Source organism: Sus scrofa, chromosome 13 (assembly GCF_000003025.6).
Source record: "Sus scrofa isolate TJ Tabasco breed Duroc chromosome 13, Sscrofa11.1, whole genome shotgun sequence".
NCBI lineage: Eukaryota > Metazoa > Chordata > Mammalia > Artiodactyla > Suidae > Sus > Sus scrofa.
Genome location: NC_010455.5, coordinates 197293055 through 197318295, shown reverse-complemented (window position 1 = coordinate 197318295; position 25241 = coordinate 197293055). Strand labels below are relative to the sequence as shown.

Genomic DNA, 25241 nt, shown 5'->3' with positions numbered 1-25241 from the left:
GAAACCAAGCCAGATCTTCTCCCCAACTAAAAAAAAATCCAACCCAGAATTGCCAAAGCAATTCTGAGGAACAAAAACCAAGCAGGAGACAAAACTCTCCCAGACTTCAGGCAATATTACAAAACCACAGTCATCAAGAGAGTGTGGTACTGGTACCAAAACAGACAGACTGACCAATGGAACAGAATAGAGAACCCAGAAATAAACTCAGACACCTATGGTCAATCACTCATCAACAAAGGAGGCAAGAACATAAAATGGGAAAAAGACAGTCTTTCCAGCAAGTATTGCTGGGAAACCTGGACAGCTGCATGCAAAGCAATGAAACTGGAACACACTCTCACACCATGCACAAAAAGAAACTCAAAGTGGCTTAAAGACTTCAATGTAAGACAAGACACCATCAAACTCCTAGAAGAGAACATAGGCAAAACATTCTCTGACATCAACCTTACAAATGTTTTCTCCGTCAGTCTCCCAAAGCAACAGAAATAAAAGCAAAAATAAACCAATGGGACCTAATCAAACTGACAAGCTTTTGCACAGCAAAGGAAACCAAACAGAAACCAAAAAGACAACTTACAGAATGGGAGAAAATAGTTTCAAATGATGCAACTGACAAGGGATTCACCTCAAGAATATATAAACAACTTATAAAACTCAACAGCAAAAAAGCCAACAACCCAATGGAAAAATGGGCAAAAGACTTGAACAGACATTTCCCCGAAGACGATATACAGATGGCCAACAAGCACATGAAAAAATGCTCGACATCCCTGACTATTAGAGAAATGCAAATCAAAACTCCCATGAGATACCACCTCACACCAGTCAGAATGGCCATCATTAATAAGTCCACAAATAACAAATGCTGGAGGGGGTGTGGAGAAAAGGGAAGCCTCCTGCACCATTGGTGGGAATGTAAGTTGGTACGGCCGCTATGGTAAACAGTATGGAGGTATCTTAGAAAATTAAATACACAACTACCATATGACCCAGCAATCCCACTCTTGGGCATATCTCCGGACAAACCTTTCCTTGAAAAAGACACATGCACCCGCATGTTCACTGCAGCACTATGCACAACAGCCAAGACATGGAAACAACCCAAATGTCCATCAACAGATGATTAGATTAGAAAGATGTGGGATATATAAACAATGGAATACTACTCAGCCATCAAAAAGAACAAAATAATGCCATTTGCAGCAACATGGATGCAACTAGAGACTCTCATGATAAGTGAAGTAAGTCAGAAAGAGAAAGCCAAATACCATATGATATCACTTACACTTGGAATCTAATATATGGCACAAATGAACCTTTCCACTGAAAAGCAACTCAAAGACTTGGAGAATAGACTTGTGGTTGCCAAGGGGGAGGGGGAGGGACTGGGGTGGATTGGGAACTTGGGATTAACAGATGCAGACTATTGTCTTTGGAATGGATAAGCAATGAGATCTTGCTGTGTAGCATTGGGAACTATATCTAGTCACTTATGATGGAGCATGATAATGTGAGAAAAAATAATGTATTTTTGTATGTGTAACTGGGTCACCATGCTGTAGAGTAGAAAATTGACAGAGTACTGTAAACTAGCTATAATGAAAAAATAATAATAATAAAAATCATTATGTAAAAAGTTTTTAAAAAAGCCCAAACAATATTTTTCCTTTTGCTTAATTTAGAAATGTGGTAAATGCCCATAGTTAAAAATGAATACTAAATAGACGTGGCAAAATTAGATTAATTTAGAATTTAAAAATGACAGCCTTTGCCCTAATACTCAATTTCATCTATCCATGGAATTTTAAAATTCCAAAGCTCTTGTTGTTCTCAACCATATATTCCTAGTGTCCCCCTCACTCCCATTTTTTAAACGGACACAATTTGGTTTTGGTTTTTGGTTTTGCTTTTTAGGGCTGCACCCGCAGCATATAAAAGTTCTTAGGCTAGGGCTGGAATAAAAGCTGCAGCTACAGCCTATGACAGCAATGCGGGATCTGAGTCTCATCTGCGACCTACACCACAGCTCACGGCAACGCCAGATCCCCAATCCACTGAGCAAGGCCAGGGATCAAGCCCTTATCCTCATGGATACTAACTACTCAGATTTGTTTCCGCTATGCCACAACGAGAACTCCAACACAATTTCTTTTCCTCCTCTGATTTTCTTTATTGCATTTTGTCAGGCCTGGCAGCAGAGGATGGTTTAGAATGTCAGGTCCCTCTGTTATTTTTCGATCCTTGCCTACACTCGACAAAGATTTGGAGGTGCAGGTGGTCTGGCGTTTTACACATTTATCATAGCGAAAGCACATTTTCAGAGACAAGAGAGCTCACATGCGTGCAGGTTAAAAGAGGGCCCGGCTCATTTTACAATTGTTTTAATAACCCCATGAGGCAGATTTGAGTGGAGACCCAATTTCCCCTGCCCCAGCCCCTTAGCCATGCTTAAGGGCTGAGAGTTGTTCCATCTCTGCATGGGGCATAGTTGATCTTGTGATTGGTTTAGGGCAGGACACTTTATTTGCGTGGAGAACAGGTTATATAGGGAGGTGGGGTGAGGAATGGGAGACATTCCTTTCCTACCAGGCTGTTTAAGGTAGAGGAAAGGGCCAGAGGCTTTTGGGTTTAACCTCCTTGAAGGGGAACTGAAGCCTATAATAATTTTGCTCATTTCTTTTCTTCTGTTTTTTTTGTTTGTTTGTTGGCTGGCTGATAAAGTTTGTTTGGGGTCATTCTCTTTCACTTTTGAAGCTTTCCCCATACATCTGGTGATCCTTGGATGTGCCTTCGTCTTTAAGAGGGAGGCACTAAAAAAAGGCTCAGAAGCAGGATGGAAGTGGTGGCTGATGGATGGGCTTCTCCGTATGATGATAATCGAATATATCTAGTCATCTTTTCACTGGGAGCTGTCCGGATGCCAGCATGTGGAGGTTTTTTTCATTCAAGATATTCAGCTAGATGTGTGTTCCCGCTGGCTTCTGGGGAGGAGCGGAGAAGCGAGAAACAGGTGAGGGGCCCACACATCAGTGGGTGGACTTGTTTACATGTTCAGGCCCATTCTCACCCCTCTAGTCTAGAGCATCTCTGCTCTAGTGCTCTTCCCACCTCCCTAGGAGGAAGGGGACAGAAATAGTTACCTGTCTGGCTCAGGGCGCAGGAGAGAATGGTTCAAAAGATCTGGACATAGAAGATTTTTACATAATATTCATTTTCAGCTGCAAAATTGACCTGCACCTTTGGGAATACCAGGAACGTCCAAGCACTCTGAAGCCAGGCGCAAGCTGGCTTGACCTCATCTTTATCTACAGACACTATGTTATCTTCCTCTGAACTGAAATTACCACTCCATTCTAAAAAATTATCAGGGAGTTCCCATTGAGGCTCAGCGGGTTAAAAATACGATTAGTGGAGTTTCCATCGTGGTGCAGCGGAAATGGATCCGACTAGGAACCATGAGGTTGCGGGTTCGATCCCTGGCCTTAGTGGATTAAGGATATGGCGTTGCTGTGCGCTGTGGTGTAGGCCGGCAGCTGCAGCTCTGATTTGACCCCTAGCCTGGGAACCTCCATGTGCCGTGGGTGCGGCCCTAAAAAGACAAAAAAAAAAAAAAAAAAAGAACACGATTAGCATCCATGAGGATGCAAGGTTCAATCCCTGGCCTTGCTCAGGGGGTTAAGGATCCAGTGTTGCCATGAGCTGTGGTTGGAGATTGCAGACACGGCTCAGATCCCACATTGCTGTGGCTGTGGTGTAGGCCGGTACCTGCAGCTCTGATTTGACACACAGTCTGGGAAATTTTATATGCCTCGGATGCAGCCCTGAAAACAAAACTGTCAGAATCCTTTGTCACTATCTTCTCTCCCGTTATCTTTTTCCTTAGGAGTTAACATCTTTTATACTCCCGACATGACTACGGCAGCCTTCAGGGAAGGAAAGACACATGTGGTCAAACCACCATATTTAATTGGAGGTCTGTGAGCCCAGCTGAGAAGCAGACTACTTCTCACTGCCAATTCCCTTTAGAAACTGCAGCTGCTATTCTGTTCTTCCACTATTTCTCATTCAATATTTTATGCAGGTAAGCTTGATAATCTTCCAAAAGATTTTAGTGTGTTTCCTCTCAATTCATCTTCCTATTTTTTGAAATTGACAATAAGTCGTATGTCTTTTGAGATTTACCTACAAAAATTATAAAACAGAATCCTAAAGCATATGTAAAAATTCTCCACAAAGTAGTCAGAACTGAAACTCAAAAATATGGGTGTTCCTGCTATGGCACAGTTGGTAAAGAATCTAACTGCAGAGGCTTGGGTCGCTGAAGCGGTATGGGTTCGATCCCCAGACCAGCTCAGTGGGTTAAAGGATCTGGCATTGCCACTGTTATGGTGTAGGTTACAGCTGCAGCTCAGATTTCAATCCCTGGCCCAGTAACATCCACATGCTGTGGGTGTGGCCAAAAGGGGAGGGAAATATATATATATATAATTGAATTCCTATATATTGGGAACAAATAATTGGCAACTGAAATTTAAGGCAAACAATCCCATTTACAATAGTGCCAAAAATATGTAAAAGCCCTGAGTACAAATTTAATGAAAGACATCCAAAGCCAGTGTCTTGCTACTAAAACTACAAAAGATTGTTGAAAAAGTTGAAGACCTAAATAAATGGAGAGATACACTATGGTGAAGAGAGATTCAATATTGCTAAAATGGCAATTCCCTCCAAATGCATCTACATATTCAACACAATCCCGATCAAAATTTGCACCAAGCTTTTTATTACAAATTGGAAGGGTGATATTGAGATTTACATGGAAAGGCAAAGGACCTGGAGTATCCTCAGCAGTTTTTCTTTTTTGACCATGCCTCCAGCATACAGAAGTTTCCAGCCCAGGGACTGAACCCACTCCAGAGTAGTAACCCAAGCCACAACAGTGACAACACCAGGTCCATAACCCACTGAGCCACCAGGGAACTCCCACAGCAACTTTTTAAAATAACAAAATTGGAGGATTTACCCTACTTGATCTCAAGATTTACTATAAAGCAACATAATCGAGACCTTTGGGGACTGATTTAAAGGCAGACATACTAGATCAATGGAAAAGAAGAGTTCAGAAATAGATTTACATGTTAGGTGCATTCATTTTTGGTAAAGTTGCAAGGGTAAATCATTGGAGGAAAAAAGTTTTCAACAAACCAAAGCAGAGCAATTGGATATCCACATTTGGGGGGAGGGAGGGTGAAAGAGAGAGAAAAAAAAGAACACTGACCCTTACTTCATAAAATTCACAAAAATTAATTTAAAATGGATCAAAATTTAAAATTTAAATTTGGCCTTAATTTAAAACCATATAGTTTTACATTAAAAATTCCAAAGAAGTGGAGAATATGTTTGTAATCTTGGGAAAGGCCAGAATTTCTCAGAACAGAAACAAGCATAATTTATTTCAAAAAAAGAGAGACAGCATGCCCCCAATTGGGCTTCATCAAAATGAAATGTTAGCATCTTCAAAAGAAGACATTAAGAAAGCAAAAAGGCAGGCATTCTCATTGTGGCTCAGAGGGTTAACAACCCAACACAGCATCTGTCAGAATGCGGGTTCGATCCCTTGGCCTTGCTCAGCAGGTAAAGGATCTGGCATTGCCGAAAGCTGTGGCTCGGATCACGGCTGTGGCGTGAGCCTCAGCTGCAGCTCCCATTCAACCCTAGCCTGGGAACCTCCATGTGCCACAGATGGTGGCCATAAAAAGAAAAAGAAAAGAGAAGAAAAGAAAAAGGCAGGACACAGACTGGGAGGAAACACTTGCAACACTTGCATCATACACAGGAACTATACTCAGAATATATAAAGAACTTTTGCAACTTAAAAAGAGTAAGACAGGGAGTTCCCCTGTGGCTCAGCAGATTAAGGATCCTGCTGTGGCTCTGGTTATTGCAGTGGTGAGAGTTAGATCTCTGGCCCAGGAACACTGCTGTGGCATAGATCGCAGACATGGCTCGGATCCCTCATTGCTGTGGCTCTGGCGTAGGCCAGCGGCTACAGCTCCAAATTGACCCCTAGCCTGGGAACCTCCATATGCTGCAAGTGTGGCCCTAAAAAGACAAAAAAAAAAAAAAAAAAAAAAAAGACAAGTAATTTCATGAGGAAATTGATTAGAGACACTTCGCAAAACAATTCCCAGAAATGGCCAATAAACACAAGAAAAGATGTTTAACATCATTAGCCACTAGGGAAATTAAACAAAGGTGATGTGCCCTGCTATTTCCAACAGCAGGGAAACATGAAAAAGACTGACTGTACCAAGTGCTGGCGAAGATGTGGAAGAGCTGGCCTCGCATACACAGCTGGTGGGAATGCAAAATGGTGTCATCACTTTGGAAAACAATTTTCTTAAAGGTTATACAGCTACCATTCAACCCTAGCATGCTACTTCTGTATAGTTAGCTGAGAGAAAAGAACCTTATGTCTACACCAAGATTTCTACTCAAGTGTTCATAGCAGTTTTGTTGTTCAGAGCCAAACACCAGCAAACCAAACAACTGAGAATGGATACACGAACAGGGACATACCCATATGATGACATATTACTTCACGATAAAGAGGAACCAACTGTCCCTATAAGCATTAACATGCATGAATATCAAAACCACTATGCTCAGGGAAAGGAGACAGGTATACGGACACATACCCACAGTATGATTCCACTTTTGTAAAAATTCTAGAAAATATGACCTGCTCTATAGGGATGGAAAACCAATCAGGGATTGTGAGGAGATGAGAGGAAAGGTCAGAATACAAAATTACAAAGAGGCACAAGGAAGCAGAGGGGAATGGAAATACATATATAAAAGCTGATCAAACTATACACCCTATTTATTAATTTTTTTTGCCGCCCCGTGGCATATGGGGGTTCTGGGGCCAGGGATCTGATCCGAGCTATAGCTGTGACCTAAGCCACATCTGCGGCAATGCTGGATCCTTAACCCATGGTGCCAGGCTGGAGATCAAACCTGCGTCCCAGTGCTCCCAAGACACCATGGATCCTGTTGTGCCACAGTGGGAACTCCTGGATACTTTAAATATATGAGGTTTGGTGTACTTCTAACGAAGCCACAAGCTGCAGACAAAATACTAAAAATAAAAGCCAAGAGTTTTGCAATCCTAGCAGTTCAATTCAAACTAAAATATCTACATTGGAATATCCTCTTAAGAGAAGTAGTTATTCCCAATAACTCTCCATAAGTATTTTATCTTTAAAACAACAACAACGAATTCAACTTTAAGCTCAACCAAAAAACTTAATTGAAGGGCCAGAGCCAATGATGGACAATAGAACTTCGGAATACGAATGTTTAATATAGAACTTCCCATTGTGGCAGGAGAAATGAATCCAACTAGGAACTATGAGGTTGCAGGTTCGATCCCTTGCCTCACTCAGTGGGTTAAGGATCCAGGGTTGCTATGAGCTATGGTGCAGGTCGCAGACGCAGAGTGGATCCCATGTGGCTGTGGCTGTGGAGTAGGCTGGCAGCTGTAGCTCCAATTAGACCCCTAGCCTGGGAACTTCCATGTGCCATGGGTGTGGCCCTAAAAAGCAAAAAAAAAAAAAAAAAAAAAAAAAAAAAGAATGTTTAATATAATTAAGGAGTTTATAGTTACCTCATAGGATTCAATAGCAAAGTAAGCAGGATTTTTAAACGGGCAGAAGATCTGACCAGTCACTTTTCCAAATAAGACATACAAATGGCCAAGAGGGACACAGAAAAGGTGCCCAACGTCACTAAGGAAATACAGCCACGCACCTGTCAGGATTGCGATTGCGGAAAAGACAGGAAGGAACAAATGCTGGCGAAGATGTGGAGAAAAGGACACCCTTGTACACTGTTGGTGGGGATGTAAATTGGTGCGGCCACTGTAGAAAACAGTATGCAGCTTCCTCAAAAAATTAAATAGAACTAGCATAGGAACCTGCATTCCTACCACTGGGTATACATCCAGAGGAAATGAAATCATTATCTCAAAGAGGAGATATGAATTTCCATGTTCACTGCAGCATTATTAACAATAGTCAAGACATGGAAACAACGTGCCTGTGGATGGATAAATAGATAAAGAAAATGGGGGTTGTGTATAGAACATGTTATTATTCAGCATTTTTTTTTTTTTTGGTCTTTTTTCCATTTCTTGGGCTGCTCCCATGGCATATGGAGGTTCCCAGGCTAGGAGTCGAATCGGAGCTGTAGCCGCCGACCTACACCACAGCTCACGGCAACGCTGGATCCTTAACCCACTGAGCAAGGCCAGGGATCGAACCCGCAACCTCATGGTTCCTAGTCGGATTCGTTAACCACTGCGCCACGACGGAAACTCCTCAGCCTTAATAAAAGAAGAAAATCTTCCATTTGTTACATGGATAAACCTAGAGGACATTTTGCGGAGGGAAATTAGCCAGACACAGAAAGGCAAATACTACATGATCCAACTTATATATGTGAAATCTAAAGAAGTCAAACTCTGGAGTTCCTGCCGTGACTCAGCAGTAACAAACACAACTAGCATCCATGAGGATGCGGGTTCTATTCCTGGCCTCGCTCAGTGGGTTAAGGACCCAGCACTGCCATGAGGTGTGGTGTAGGTCACAGACGAGGCTCGGATCTGGCATTCCTGTGGCTGTGGTGTAGGCTGGGAGGTGCAGCTCCAATTGATTCGACCACTAGCCTGGAACTTCCATATACCACAGGTGTAGCCCTAATAAGCAAAGAAAAAAAAAATCTGTGTGTGTGTAGAGTTAGCGAGAAAAACGTGACAAATAATAATTCACTGAAACTGTATTATTTAAAGACTTACTAATACACCTGACCTGTATTAACCATTTGAATATTTTAATCCTACAGGTTAAATAATATTACTGCTCCATCTTAAGGATGTGGAAACTAAGGTACAGTTTTTTGTCTTTTTTTTTTTTTTTTTTTTTTTTTTTTTTTGTCTTTTGTTATTGTTGTTGTTGTTGTTGCTATTTCTTGGGCCGCTCCCGCGGCATATGGAGGTTCCCAGGCTAGGGGTTGAATCGGAGCTGTAGCCACCAGCCTACACCAGAGCCACAGCAACGCAGGATCCGAGCCGCGTCTGCAACCTACACCACAGCTCACGGCAACGCCGGATCGTTAACCCACTGAGCAAGGGCAGGGACCGAACCCGCGACCTCATGGTTCCTAGTCGGATTCGTTAACCACTGCGCCACGACGGGAACTCCAAGGTACAGTTTTTATACAGTCATCAAATGACAGAACAGAGTCAGTCTGGTTTCCAAGCTCATGTATATAACCTCACACTTTCAGGATTAAGAATTTAATGGAACATTCGTGAACTAGTTAGCCTGGTAAACCAACCAGGGTGGAGCTGGGGGTGGGGAGTGCAGGGACACTGCTCCAAGCAATAACTGGAGAACAAAAAAGACGACGGAAGGGAAACCAAGTAGGTTTGTTTTTTTTCTAAATGTCACAGCAAACCACAGAGGAAACTGAACGGAGGAAATAAGTTGAACAGAATTTTGCCAGATAAGTCCAAAGAGCTTTTACTTCTTATACAAAAAAGAAGTGAAGTGTAAGCATTTATCAAACGGAAGTTGGAAGTCTCATATTTAAAAAAAAAAAAAAAAAAAAAAAAACAACCTAACAGAGCAGTTAAAAACAAGAACAAAAAAGAAGCGAATGAAGGCAGAAGTTCAACCATGTGCACACTGAGATTTCAGCAGGGTTAAGGTGGGTCACTTCTAATGAAGGCACTCGGAAAATGCGAGCCCACTTAAGAGGAAAACAGAGAAGGTCGCTCTTCTCTTGCTGCTTGAGAAGCAGGCGAACAGGCCACTGCTCTAGAACAAGTGCAGAAACTCACCAGTTGCTGCAGTGCTTCTGGTGGGGCGGTCTGTCTTATGGGCAGAGAGGGCAGCCACCATGCAGACAAGCATGCCCCATCCTACCATTAACAGCCTCGTACTTATATTTCCTGTTAAGTCTTTTCTCTTACAAATATACAATTTTTTCCTTCTTTTGCATGTTTTACATTATAGTACATACGTTCCCCAAGTTATGAAAACCTTTCATCATCATACTGCTGGATGTAGATATTTAATTTTCAGAGTGAGGCAAACATGCCCATATTTACATATAAAAGATAGCAAAACAAACTAAATATTGAGCAATCCAGAAATATATAAATAGGAGTTTGAAAATGTCAGGATTTTTAAGCCAAAAGCTAAAATATGTTCGAGAAAAGTCTTTAATCTTTGTTCATTTCAGCTTCAGAAAGTTGAATTAGTCAAAAAAAATTATTCAAAAAAAAAAGATCCCTATTTTCAGTATTTACATTAAAATCCCAAATATTATATTTAAAGTAGAAGACCTTATAAATGTATATTTATAAAATAGGTAGATCATCTCTATGTTTTTTTGGCTGCAGCCATAGCATATGGAACCTGCACCATAGCAGTGACTCAAGCCTCTGCAGTGGCAATGCAGGATCCTTAACCCACTGCACCACAGGGGAACTCCAGGCAGATCATCTTTAAAACAGTACTTGGTAAAATGCCATTTGGGGAGTTCCTCAGTGAGTTAAGGATCCAGAGTTCTCCCTGTATGCTGCAGGTTCGGTCCATGAGGACCCCACACAGTGGGTTAAGGATCCTACGTTGCCGTAGCTGTGGCAGAGGTCACAGGTGAGGCTAAGATTCAGTCCCTAACCCAGGAACACCCATATGCCGCAGATGCAGCTGAAAAAGGAAAAAAAAAATTTTTTTTTTGTCTTTTTGTCTTTTTGCCATTTCTTGGGCCGCTCCCATGGCATATGGAGGTTCCCAGGCTAGGGGCCGAATCGGAGCTGTAGCTGCCAGCCTACGCCAGAGCCACAGCAACTAGGGATCCGAGCCGCATCTGCAACCTACACCACAGCTCACGGCAATGCCAGATCCTTAACCCACTGAGCAACAGCAGGGATCGAACCCGCAACCTCATGGTTCCTAGTTGGATTTGCTAACCACTGAGCCATGATGGGAACTCCAAAAAAAATTTTTTTAACTAAAAAAATATATATCATTTTGCATAATAAAAAATTGTGTTAAAATAGGTTTGCTATTTGATTTCCAATGTTTTGCTCTCATAAAGTCCTGGTTATTCAGAAAATATCAAGTGATTTCAAAACACAAAATAAAAATACAAAACATGTGGTTTCTAGCACATAAAAGATACTAAAATTTTAAATACTGAAAGGCAAAATTTAATTATGAGGAATAAAATTTCTAAAAATTACAGGCATAATTTAAAACTTTTAATTTTATATTAAATAATTAAACTATTGAAAACATCTTTTAAAACACGTATGTCATGTTATTCTTTCAAATTCCCTAAAGGTTTGAAAATTTTCCAATGTCTTTTAAAATTAAAGGAGGGATGGAAGTTTCTGATGTGGCTCAGGGTAATGACCCCAACTAGTACCCATGAGGATGCGGGTTTGATCCCTGGCCTCACTCAGTGGGTTAAGGATTCACTATTGCCGTGAGCTGTGGCATAGATCCCAGATGCAGCTCAGATCTGGTGTTGCTGTGGCTGTGGTGTAGACCAGCAGCTGCAGCACAATTTGATGCCATGGGTGCAGCAGTAAAAAGCAAAAACTTAAAAAAATAAAAAAAAAAAGAAAAGAAAAGAGGGAAAGAGTGAATATAAAAATAAATATTGAGATGAAATGAGATAATTTAAACATATACTCATTCATGAAAAAGAAATCTTCACAATTACGCAATTCAAATAACTAGCAGAATTCTAACAGACAAAAGAGGGCTAAGGGTTAGTGACCTAGGGATCAAAACAGGGAGTTCCCTGGTGGCACACTGGGTTAAGAACCTGTTGTTGTCACTGTAGTGGCTTGGGTAGCTGCTATGGTGCGGGTTCGATTCCCTGGCCTGGAAACTTCCGCATGCCACAAGTGTGGCCAGAATAAAAAGACCAAAAAGAGATTATGAATACACATTATCTGGTTTTCACTTAATGCCCATTCCCTCACAAAATCTTGGAATCATATAAATAAGGAAAATGAGTCTCAACAATTAGAGACACGCAGAGGCTACAGGAGAGGCAGGACCTAAGCTGTGCTGTGAACACACCACTCCACTGACCTCTGTGGCTGGATTCCTAAGAAGAGAACACATGGTCTCAATATTTCAAGACATACTCTTGGTACAGAAGACATTTTCTGTACAATGAACATTTATATGCAAATTAGGCTTACATCCTCCTTAAACTTACAGTATTCTCACAGTTTTAGACCTCAGGCAAGGACTTCTGCCACCAGAGAAAGGCAAGCTGATTAGACAGTAACAGAGACCGACCGAGAGGTAAGGAAACAAGATACTTATTCTTCCTCATATTTAAAAGAGACTCCAGGAGTTCCTGTTGTGGTGCAGTGGAAACGAATGCGACCAGTATCCATGAGGACTTGAGTTCAATCCCTGGCCTTGCTCAGTGGGTTAAGGATCTGGCGTTGCCATAAGCTGTGGTGCAGGCCGCAGACGTGGCCTGGATCTAGCATTTCTGTGTCTGTGGTGTAGGCCAGCAGCTACAGCTCTGATTAGACCTCTAGCCTGGGAACCTCCATATGCTGCAGGTGCGGCCCTAAAAAAGCAAAAAAAAAAAGACAGAGGAAAAAAAAATTCTTTATTTTGTTGTACAATTGCTCAGAAGGTCTCGTTTTAGGTTAATGGACCTACAGGATAGAAATGTACAGAACAGAAATTTTAAATTTCTGGACATTTGGCATCAATGATACATTGAGAAAGAAAGGAGAGGAAAAGTGTCAAAACGTGGGAGGAAAATGAAAATATATGTACAAATATCTTGAAAGATATAAAAATATCCTCAGGAACACATAAAAGTATATAATACATTCCTATCATGTTATTGTCTGATATTCGAGAGTTATGAGGGTCTGGTTTTAAGCACTGTTCTCTCTATATTCACCCCTGCTCTAGAATAAAAATCAAAAGGAATCACAAAAATAAAAATAAAAACAGAAGCAATCGATTGTCCCCACGCTTCTTACTTTTTTGGTTCTTACATTTCTAAAAATTCAAAATTGGAAAACTTAAAAAAAAAAAAAAGAAATCACTCTTTAAAAAAAAAAAAGTCTGCAATGAATGGAAAACAATTATCGGAGCCTCCACCCCTGCTTATTTAATAAACCAGTCTGGCACTAAACTCTACTCCTGTGAAAAATGAGCAGGAGATGAACAAAAGGGAAAAAAGTTGCCCTGTACGATTACACATAAAGGCAGGATGTACACAAAGCTCTTTTGAGACACAGAGAAAAGGTACTGAAAGCCAAACAATACACGGACAAAGAAAATGATGAATCCCAAACATGCAGCCAACCTGATCAATGGTGGACTGCCACAGCTGAAGTCATGGGCCTCAAACGCAGCTTCGACATGTGCTCCTGTTTGAAGCTGAGCAAGATGACCTCAGAGATGTGCAAGACTTTAGAGCTGCACGAAGGGTAAAGAACCCACTAAAAAAAAGAGAACCTTATTACGACGTTCAAAGAGACACTGTCAATGTTCTGTCTGAAAAGCTGTCGTGAATATTCAAGTTGTCCTCTCCAAAGAGAACAGGCATGCCTCCCAGATTCTTCTTGTTGGGGGAAGGGTGGAGGTGAGAAGGGGACGGGTCAGGAATGACCCGTGGCCAGCAATCACTGTCAGGCCCAGCTGTCACATCACTTGGCAACACTCACCGCGACTCCATTCACTCCTGCTTACTTTCCACAAGGAGAAGCGCCAGGGGATCGGGCCTGCAGAGCTCAAGGAGCAGATTTTAACCCCAGTTCTTCTAAATCACCCTTACTTCAATATTTGCAATTGGAAAGAATTCACCAGGGAGCAATAAAACCAAAGCGCGGCTACAGAGTTGAAAAATGAGGGACCGAGAGGACAAAGAGACAGAGAAAGGCGTTCCTGTTTTAAGACAGAAATGGAAATTAAGCAGCCCGGCTTTGAAACTTATTTCCACCTCTAGACCACCAACTAATGGCAAAGTTCCATCTGAAAATTAAGTCATTAACTATAGCTTGTCTAAGTTTTTTAAGCAACCAGATTCTAGAGCACTACAGCTGCAGACAGCATAACCATTCATAAAGCCTCAATAAAACAAGTGAGGGACTTTATTTCTTCCAGAAAGTCCCATTTTCAAGAGGTCATTAAGCATAAAACATTATCACTGAAAGCTGAAAAAGTAACTACAGGGAAAAAGGCAGATTACCCCAAAATGCTTTTTAAGAATCACTGAGTGGGAAAAGGGCATTTCAGATTAAATTTTATCTTAAATATAAAACTTCTGAAGTTTCAAGATTATCAGCTAAAATAATGAGATTATATACATTTAATCTATGATCAACTCACTTTCCAGTTTCTCCCCAAATAAAAATTAATAAGTGAGCAAACAACGAAATGTCACAGCTAATTGTAAACACTTGTCACTGGGGTAAAAAATTGTAATGACCCAGGGAATGGGGGAACAAAATATTGTCCTCTGTGTCGTGGGAATAGAGTCACTAAAAAAGGAGATGATCTAAAGATTTTCCTCCAAATAAAAACTGAACTTTCAACAGATTACCAGACACATGCACACTTAAAAGAAAAAATCAAAGTAACTTCCATATTGCAGCCCAAGAAATGATATTGCATTTAGTCTTAATTCAACACGGGGTACTGGCTGACGACTCTCACCTTTATCGCTAGCGAATTAACTTGTGAACCTCTAAAGGCAGCAGACAAGCCTGGTCTTATCAATCAGTTGAGCTGCACGAACAGTGGCCAAGCCTAGGCAGAGAAAACTTTTAGAGAAAGCCTCAGCTGTAGAAAAGAAGTCAAAAAAACTACCCAGAAAACACCGACTATGCAAAACAGCACTGCAACACTGAAAAGAGCAGGAAAGCAGGAAGGCCTCCTGCCAGATTTTTAAGCCTGCTTCAACAAAAATAGTGCAACAGCTGCAACCGGAAAAATTAAATATGAGTTTATAGATCATAGTAAAAGAAGAAATGAAACATATGCATGCTGTACAAAAAGCAACCATGAGCTTAGTATTGATCCAAGGCTCTATATTTGAATATATTCATCAAAATTAAATTGGCTATATGTAAGCTTTGATAATAAGTACACAACGGACAGGAGAGAGAGTATTTCACATCTTTGACATCTTCACAAGATGCAGTACCACAATGGACATCAAGGCCAACCAGACCAACTCCTGAGGCTGGCAAGTGGAAACCTCAAGGGGGTTTGTTTTAATCTCTTATTAGTTTTTGCTCAGGACTGTTAAGTGTTTGCCCAGTCTCGAGATAAAGGAAATCTACACAGCTACCCATTAAAAGTCAAATCCCTGCATGGATGCTGGCTGCCCCGTGCTATAGCTGAGGATTATTTCCCAACGTGTAAAGAATGGGCAAAGTCCAAGGGAAAACCCTTGCCATAACATCAGTGAAATGTCACTGAGTGTCATTCATGAATGAGAGTAAAAGGCAACGAAGTCATTAATAAAAACCAACTGTGCCCCCCCGCTAGGCGACCTAGAGGACTTCTATGCAGGATGAAATTTATCACCACAGTTTTAGGGCTTGAACAAAACTGTTCAGTAACATTAGCATCACTAAAATACTCAACAGACTGCAGCCCACTGAAAACCAAAGCATTTCAGAAGGCAACAGATCCATGATTGAAATCTTTAATTTCACTTGACGGAATTACACCGAGATATATTTAAGGCTGAGAAAAAAAGGAGAAAAGCTGAAAACAATCCTGGTCATCATTTACTGAGGATTTCACTCAATTTCTTGAAGTAGATCTGGCTGTACCATGAAAGTACAGAAAAGAAGCCTGGAAGTCTCTGCTAAAAAGAAAAAAAAAAATCACAAATACACTGTGAGCTAGAATAAAATTGCAAAAGAAGAAAATCCCAGCTTTTCTCAATTTCATATTTTCTTTTAACAGGTTCAACTTCTCATAATATGAAAAACATTGTAGAAGCCAATTTTATTCTCAAAATGTGAATTCCAATTCAATTTATCTAGAATTCAGTTTAGGCATGTTTGCACATGTAAAGCTGGCTGCATTTGGTTTCAATGTTGTGAAATCCAGTAGTGCTATTAAGCCTTACAATTCCGAATAACATTCAAAAGATTTTGAAAAGATAACTATTATTACTGGAGGGAAGAAAAGTTAATTCATGCAATATGCAGTTCACTGATTAACATTCATCTATGTGGACATTATAAAACTAACCCTTTTATTCCCTCTCTGAAAGCTTTTCTTATCCCCCCCCCATTGAAATGGATTTTAAATTTTTTTTGTCAAAGGCAAATTTTACTTGGGAATTTGAGCCAATTTAATTAAGGTCAATCCAGCGTGGAAAGCTCACCACACAAAGGAATGAAGTAAAACCTCAAAATAAATAAGTTTATTATTGCAGATTTGCAATGTTAATAACTTTGTAACAAACAGAGCCCCACCCCACCCCTCACACTGCTGGTGGGAGGGCAAAACTGTAACATCTCCTTTAGAAAACAATGTGACAATAAAGTATCAAGGATAAGAAAAATCTTCTTTACCCATGTAACCAATAATTCAACTCCTGGGAATCTGCCCTAAGAAAACAATCCAAAATGGAAAGATTTAAGACAACCTAAGGAAAGGAAGAAAATAGTTTCAGATGATGCTACTGACAAGGGCTTTAATCTCTTAAAATTTACAGACAATTTATACAACTCAACAGCAAAAAAACCAACAACCCAATGGAAAAATGGGCAAAAGACTTGAACAGACATTTCCCCGAAGAAGATATACAGATGACCAACAAGCACATGAAAAAATGCTCGACATCCCTGATTATTAGAGAAATGCAAATCAAAACTACCATGAGATACCACCTCACACCAGTCAGAATGGCCATCATTAATAAGTCCACAAATAACAAATGCTGGAGGGGGTGTGGAGAAAAGGGAAGCCTCCTGCACCGTTGGTGGGAATATAAATTGGTACGGCCGCTATGGTAAACAGTATGGAGGTATCTTAGAAAATTAAATACACAACTACCATATGACCCAGCAATCCCACTCTTGGGCATATCTCCGTACAAACCTTTCCTTGAAAAAGACACGTGCACCCGCATGTTCACTGCAGCATTATTCACAACAGCCAAGACATGGAAACAACCCAAACGTCCATCAGCAGATGACTGGATTAGAAAGATGTGGGACATAGGAGTTCCCGTCGTGGCGCAGAGGTTAACGAATCCGACTAGGAACCATGAGGTTGCGGGTTCGGTCCCTGCCCTTGCTCAGTGGGTTAAGGATCCGGCGTTGCCGTGAGCTGTGGTGTAGGTTGCAGACGCGGCTCGGATCCTGAGTTGCTGTGGCTGTGGCGTAGGCTGGTGGCTACAGCTCCGATTAGACCCCTAGCCAGGGAACCTCCATATGCCGCGGGAGCGGCCCAAAGAAATAGCAAAAAGCCAAAAAAAAAAAAAAAAGAAAGATGTGGGACATATAAACAATGGAATACTACTCAGCCATAAAAAAGAATAAAATAATGCCATTTGCAGCAACATGGATGCAACTAGAGACTCTCATACTAAGTGAAGTCAGAGAGAGACAAATACCATATGATATCACTTACACTTGGAACCATTAATATATGGCACAAATAAACCCTTCCACAGAAAAGAAACTCAAGGACTTGGAGCATAGACTTGTGTTTGCCAAGGGGGAAGGGGAGGGAGTGGGATGGACTGAGAATCTGGGGTTAGTAGATGCAAACTATTGCATTTGGAATTGACAAGCAATGAGATCCTGCTGTATAGCACTGGGAACTGTATCTAGTCACTTGTGATGGAGCATGAGGGAGGTTAATGTGAGAAAAAGAATGTGTGACTGGGTCACTTTACTGTGCAGTAGAAAATTAACAGAACACTGTAAACCAGCTATAATGGAAAAAATAAAAATCATTAAAAAATAAAAAATAAAATTCATTCCAATATGAAAAAAAAAGATGTCCAAAGATGTTTTCTATAATTTTAACAATCAGAAGCTAAAATAAGAGTTCTGGCTGTGGCACAGTGGGTTAAGAATCCAATCGCTGCGGCTCCAGTCACTGGAGGCGCGGGTTCAATCCTCTGCCTGGAAAGTTCCATATGCCCCAGGTGTGGCCACTGGGGGAGAGGGGAACTGCAAGAGTCTTCACAAAACCTTGTGCAGTGATTCACCATTACTACCAATGGGATAACCCATCAGACCGTGAAAGCCTAGAGAAAAAAGCTACCAACTTGCCCAAGAGAATAAGAAGCAGAACATACTAGCAATGAGTATGACTGAAATTAACAGCAAGTGCAAGCAGCTCAGGGCCCTGCTGTATGGAGGATTCGGACTCTGGCCTGGGAACTTCCCCATGCTTTGGGCACAGCCAAAAAGTACAGAAAATAAAATAAACATTTATTTGTCGGAGTTCCCCCTGTGGCACAGCTCGGGTTGCTACTGAGGTACAGTAGGTTAAAGGATCTGTCATTGCTGCAGCTGGGGCGTATTTCACAGCGCAGCTCAGATTCAATCCCTGGCCTGGGAAACTCCATATGCCGCAGGTGGAAGGAGGGGAGGGAGGGAGGGAGGGATACAGCGTATGGAGTTTCCCAGGCCAGGGATTGAATCTGAGTTACCCCTGTGACATGCACCACACCTTCCTACCTTCCCTCCTCCTCCCTCCCTCCCGCCCTCACTTCCCTCCACCTGTGGCAAACGGAAAGAAGGAAGAAAAGTAAAAGGAATTAGTATCAGTGTATAGATACATAGTGAGCAGCATTCTAGACTAAAGAACAGCATGAAGGGCATGGGCAAAGCCCTATATTAAAAGCATCAAGTGGGAGATCCCAGACGGCTCAGTGGGTTAAGGATCTGGCATTGTCACTGCTGTGGCGCAGGTTCTATTCCTAGCCCGGGAACTTCCACATGCCGTGGGTACAGCCAAAAAAAAAAAAAAAAGTATACAGTGCATCTAAGAACTAGTCAATAACTCTGAGTGGCAGGAATGGAAAGGAGATGAGAGAATATGAGATGCTATACAGAGGATGTTGAGTAGTCTCCAAAATATCTTGCAATATCTAAGGAAACTTATCTTCATGCTACCAAGGGCTTCCTCTTGGAATTCCCTGGTGGTGTAGCAGGTTAAGAATCCAGTGTTTGGAGTTCTCGTCATGGCTCAGTGGTTAATGAATCCGACTAGGAACCATGAGGTTGCGGGTTCCATCCTGGCCTCGCTCAGTGGGTTAAGGATCTGGCGTTGCCGTGAGCTGTGGTGTAGGTCGAAGATGAGGCTTGGATCCCACGTTGCTGTCTCTGTGGTGTAGGTGGCGGCTGCAGGTCGGATTGGACCCCTAGCCTGGGAACCTCCATATGCTGTGGGAGCAGCCCTAGAAAAGACAAAAAAAAAAAAAAAAAAAAAAAGGAATCCACTGCTGTGGCTCTGGGTCCTGCTATGGTGTGGGTTTGATTCCTGACCCAGGAACTTCCTCATGCCACAGCTACAGCCAAAAAGGAAGAGGGCTTCCTCTGAACAAAGACCACGGAAGTGGCAGGTGTACCACTGATTTAATTTTTATTTTTCTTAGCAACTCGAGTAAAATCACATAAAAATGGTCTCTCACTTATTACCATTTAGAAAACAGCCCATTCATAAAGTTTACAAGATAACTCATTCATACTTGAGGAGCTCTGCAGGGAAGTAGATCAGTTAATGTTTAAAACTACCTTTTATGTTCAGAACATCTGAACATTTACGCTTCAAAGTTCCTCATCTCCACCCTTTGACCTACAAGACCTTAGCCTGCCTTTAACCAGATTCCTGTTAGGTCATTTTAGTAAGAATCCCCTACCCTGGGGTCTCTTCTTAGTAATTTTCCACCCACTGACCCCCTTCGCCCCACTCTTCAGCTCTAAAATCCCCACTTGTCTTTCTTGTATTCAGAGTTGAGCCTGTTCTCTCTTCTCTATTGCAATAGTCTTGGAGAGTCTTCCTCACAATTTTGCTAAGTGTCAGAATTTTTTTTTTTCTTTAACAAGGGGAATAAAATGAGTTTTAAGGTAAATGAAATACTTGGAACATTAACTCATGTGTTTTTGTTCACTCACAATTATCATCCAGTAAATATAAAAGAATAATTAAATGTTTAAAGGCTACACTATCCAGCTTACATCAATGAATGGCTATTCACTAAACAGCAGTTATTATGATAAATATGACAGAGCCAAAGAGAGAGAGATACAGGTCCTGCCTCAAAGAGCTTAAATCTAGACAAGTTACAGAGAATCACTCTAAAAGTGTTTCATATAACAACAGAGAGCAGGTTAGGGTACAAAGGCAGCAGAGAAGAGAAACTGATGAATTGAGTGTAGTAGAAAAGTCACCAGACAGGCTTTTTTTTTAGGTCTGCACCCACAGCAGATGGAAGTTCCCAGGCTAGGAGTTAAATCAGAGCTGCAGCTGCTGACCTAGACCACAGCTCACGGCAATGCCAGATCCCTAACCCACTGAGCAAGGCCAGGGATCAAACCCGGATCCTCATGGATGCTGATAAGGTTCACTACTGCTGAGCCATGATGGGACGTCAACAGGCTTTGAAGAAAGATGTTGCAGAACAGATTTTTAGATGGAGGATGAACACTCAGAAGGAAGGAAGCCATCCCAAGGGTAAATAAAGGTTTAAGAGTAGAGTTGAGATGAGACCACAGCCCACTGGCACATTTGGGCAAGGGAGATACTCAGAAAGATTAACAGGAATGTGCCAGAACCTTATCTCATTTACTCTTTCCAATGTGCCCCTCTCGGGAGACTAAAAAGCTGGATTTGGGGGGTGGCAGCTTAGCTCCAAATCCAAACACACATTGTGTTATTGGCCAGAAAAATGCAGAGACTGCCCATCAACAAGTACAAAGCTGACAAAGGAGAAAAACGGAGCAGAGACAGTTTGTAGAAACACACCAAGTAAAAGAGGTCCAAAATTAACAGGTCCACATTAGGCAGCCATAAAGGTTTTCTTTACTGTGTAACTACTACAGATTGGTAACTACTCACTAGTGAACTCTTCCTGAAAAAGAACTGAATTCACCTCTTGCAGGACTCTACCCACCCCCGCTCCCTCTCTGGCCCCCTTCTTGACCTCGTGAGCTCTTCTTGCTGTTCTAAACTTGGGACACATACCCTGTTTGGAGGCTAGATGGTTTAAGTGGATTTCCTCTATGGTTCCCTTTGCATGCTTAGAACTAAATCCACTGTAAACTGTTTGTTTACTGTCTGTTCCTCAGATGAGACATGGTTCCTTGAGAACAAGGACCTGTTTCTGTATTTCTAGCATCTGATACAGGGTTTGGCCCGTGAATGGCACACAATGTGTACTGAATGAATGGGTTTTTTAATGAATGAACTAAATACCAAGAATTAAATCCATGCAATCACCCTTCCACCTTCAATGGTCACCTGCATAAATTGAGAACTAAACAAGGAAGTCTCTTCCAGGCAGAGTCCTGATACTGAATAAACCGACAAATGTGCAGGAACCAATTTCAATTCTCCAAAGTGACAAATACCAAAGCAAAAAACAAATACTGGCTTTGAAAGTTCCAGGGCATACAAAATATTCCAAGGAATACAACAGAAATGAACTTGTTTCCTAAACTTCACAGTACTATATTAGCCATGTAATTTTCAAATCCATTATCTGGAGTTAAGACGGAAATAGATAAAACATAGCCCAACTAATGAAGCTGATGCTTAAACTTATGTCTGTCTCTTCAAGGAAAAAAAAAAAAAAAAAAAAGCTATGAATGAAAACACTGATGTCTTTTTAACCTCGTGTTTTAACATAAAAGCAAGGCACTTTTGGGGTGCTTTTTTTTTTTTAAGATAAAAACCAGGCAATCGTGTTCTAGAAATTTGCTGTGTTCGAAGAAACAATCAAAATGCTTAGGAGATTTCTCTTTATCTGCACACAGAGCATGTTTTTCTTAGAAACAGTCTTCATTTATTTGGCCCTAAAGTCAAAAAAATTCAGATTAACATGCGAGGCCTCCTTTGTTTATTTCATTTACTCAGTACCAAAGTATGTTATCTCTGTTTTTTAAGGACCTTTTAAAAGCAAGGTGGTTGTCGTAGGAGGCCAATTCAAGTTGTATGACCATGAGGGCCACTGACCACTGTCCTACCACAGCTGAGCCCTACACCATAGCTGGCTGAGGCCAGGCCAGATCCTTTAATCCACTGTGCTGGGCTGGAATGGAACCCATGCCTCCACAGCAACCTGAGCTGCTTCAGTCAGAGTCTTAACACACTGTGCCACAGCTGGAACTCACTTGTTCTTAAAAGTTAATTCATTTCCAAATGTAACAGAAACCAACCTTTTGAGTGGTTCCACAAACCAGTGCAACAAAGGAGACCACCCCGAAAGAAAGAGAAGTATCCTTTCCCCTGAAAAACTACTACCCCAAATCCCCAGGCCCTGGCATCTAAATACATCACAGCTCATCTCAGGATGTGAAGAGCTCGTGCCTATATAAGCATCTCAAGGAGGCTGGGCAATCCTTTAAGGACCAAAATTGGAATTCTTCCACCTTAACTAAGTACAAGGTTGGCCAACCATGGTTGGGACTAAAAGAAAATGAATCTTCTGCAAAAAAAAAAAAAAAAATGCACGAGCAAAATTTCCAAACAAGACAACTCGAACTGGATAAGGAGAATGAATTTACCCACAAACACACAATAAGCACAGCACAGAAGAACTGAGGAGTCCAGTGACAAGGCTCTCGTCGCAGACCTGCTCACTAATTCATGCCGCCTACCGTGAAGGACCTCGCTCCGACTTTATTAGATGGCACTGCAGTAGTTATTAGCCAAGTCCATCATCCACCCTGAACTGCAAAACATAACATAAGGGGGGGAAGAGGGGAAGGGGGGAGAAGACAAATACTGCGTTCAAGACAGGGAGGCAGCAGGAAAACTGATTCAGGGGACCCAGTCACAGACAGGGAAATGTGTCACTGTAAACAGTAACTCGACCCTGAGAGGGGAGAGGCCAGAGGATAAGTAGGAGAGCACTTAGCACAGTTCAACTGCTGTGCCATGAACTGAGCCATCTCTAGCCAGGCTCATCACTGTCTACTAAAAATAGGACACAAGACTGCTTTTATAGCAGCCCAGCTGCTGAAAATGTTAGGAGCACAAATTTCAAAACATGTAGCAGAACCTGTCCCAGGAAAAGAGAAGAAGCAGTATCTGGTGCTCGTGTCACAAGCACAAATCAAGAAAAATGAGACGTTGGTAACACCTCATTTTAAATATCACCTATCTGTGAAGCAGCTCAAATATTTCTGCAAATTTTAAAAAATCTAATTATAGGAGTTCGAAGCAACATCCCTGTGAAATAGGTGGCATGGAAATATAATTACTTCTGTTGAGCTACTGATGAAAAGTTGGACGCATATTTCATCACGCCGCAAATGAGATTCTTGATCTTGCTCCATCCAACACTTTCAGTATTGCACACGGCCAAGTCACCAGTAACCCCAAGGACTCTAACAAAGACAAATATAAAAGTGAACCCCACAGTTTTCCATGTTCAGGAACTAAACTCCAAAAATTACATGTAAGGCAAAATTGGTTTTGGTTTTAGAAGGAAAACGGTTCGACTCTTCTAATCCGTTTAATCTCCTTTTTAAAGAAACGGTTACAATTAATGTTAAAGCCACTGAACTCTAGAAATCACAGAGAAAACTGAAAATCCTATTTCTCACAGTCACCAATATAAGCAGACAGTTTTGTGTCCCCTTCAAAGGACAAAAGGAATTCAGTTGAAAGTGTGAGGTCAAAGCACACAAAGAGACACACTGGCCTGGGAATCCAAGAGGTTTAACAACAAAAGATGAGTCAGCCAATACTTGCAGATCTCAGGTACTTGAAAGAATATTTTATTTTGACTCGAATAAGGAATTAAATTGTCCCACTGATGGAGAGGAAAAGAGATCACCTTTAAGTGTTTTACTTGTGCTTTTTAAAAGCTATTATTGTGAGGTAGCTTTAAAAGCTAGTATATTATTACAGCATTAAGGGGCACTTCCTAAATATATCCAATATATCTAACGCCTTGAAAAGCCAACTCCTGGTGAAATCATTCTTTCTTCCCTTCAATACTATTTAGATAAGGCACAGCCAAAGCAGTACAGGATGACTAAACCTGAACTTGCTACAGGAATTTCCAAACAGATAAGAACTTAAGAACGTTGCAAATACGTGCCTATTTGAAAGACAAGAGAAACTTGAAGAAAGTATCCAGCGCAAATGGGAGCTCCTATCGCACAAGGTAAGCTCTTCAAGGCAGAGTCGGTCTCCTTAAAAATTCTATTCAGCCCTGAGAGTCTGTGCTCCTGCCAAGAGGGAAAATGGCTCCGAGTGTCACTATTAAAAGCAATTCCCCTTCTTTATAAATTTTAGTTGCATAATATAACAATTTAATATAATGCTAATTTTTAAAGAAAAATTGAAATGTAATACATAAAACTACGTAGTAAAGATGAAAGCCATAAAATTGGGATAAAGCATAGAATAAATTTCCTATTTGTCTCAGCATACTTTCCATTCCACTTCTCCAGTGGGAGTCACTTAATCTGTTTCTTAAGATCCATGTTATAATAATCTGTGTGAATGTAATTGTGTGTAAATGTATGTATTTTATTCTGTAAAAAAAAAAAAAAAATTTTAAATAAATAAAAGCAATTTCCTTTAATGATGTCTAGAATTTGTTTCAAAATAATCTAGAGTTGGGGCTGCAGGGATAAAGAGTTAACAGGGATGTTGGGTAATGAATGGATAGGGTCCTAGGGTTTACTAACTCTGTAGGTGTTGGAATTTTTCATAATAAAAGGTTACCCAGAGAAAATGCCTCTCAACTAGCCTATTTCTATAAGCCACTGAAGCTGAAAATTCAAAAGGAATATAACACAGCAAGAATTATTTCAATTTTTTATAATTATAAAACAATGAGGATGATCCTATGGTTTTTCTGCTGTTCACACAGGAGGAAAAGGATGCATTAAGAAATCATCTGCTCTTGGGAGTTCCCATCGTGGTGCAGTGGTTAATGAATCTAACTAG

General features: G+C 41.1%; 1 protein-coding gene across 1 annotated transcript in view; it reads right to left on the bottom strand.

The window, feature by feature from the left end:
• The window catches only part of ITSN1 (intersectin 1), a 191023-nt gene extending 174242 nt beyond the window's left edge, over positions 1–16781 (bottom strand). Inside the window, 1 exon segment of the mRNA XM_021070946.1 lies at positions 14787–16781. The gene's annotated coding sequence lies outside the window, so the exon portion shown is untranslated.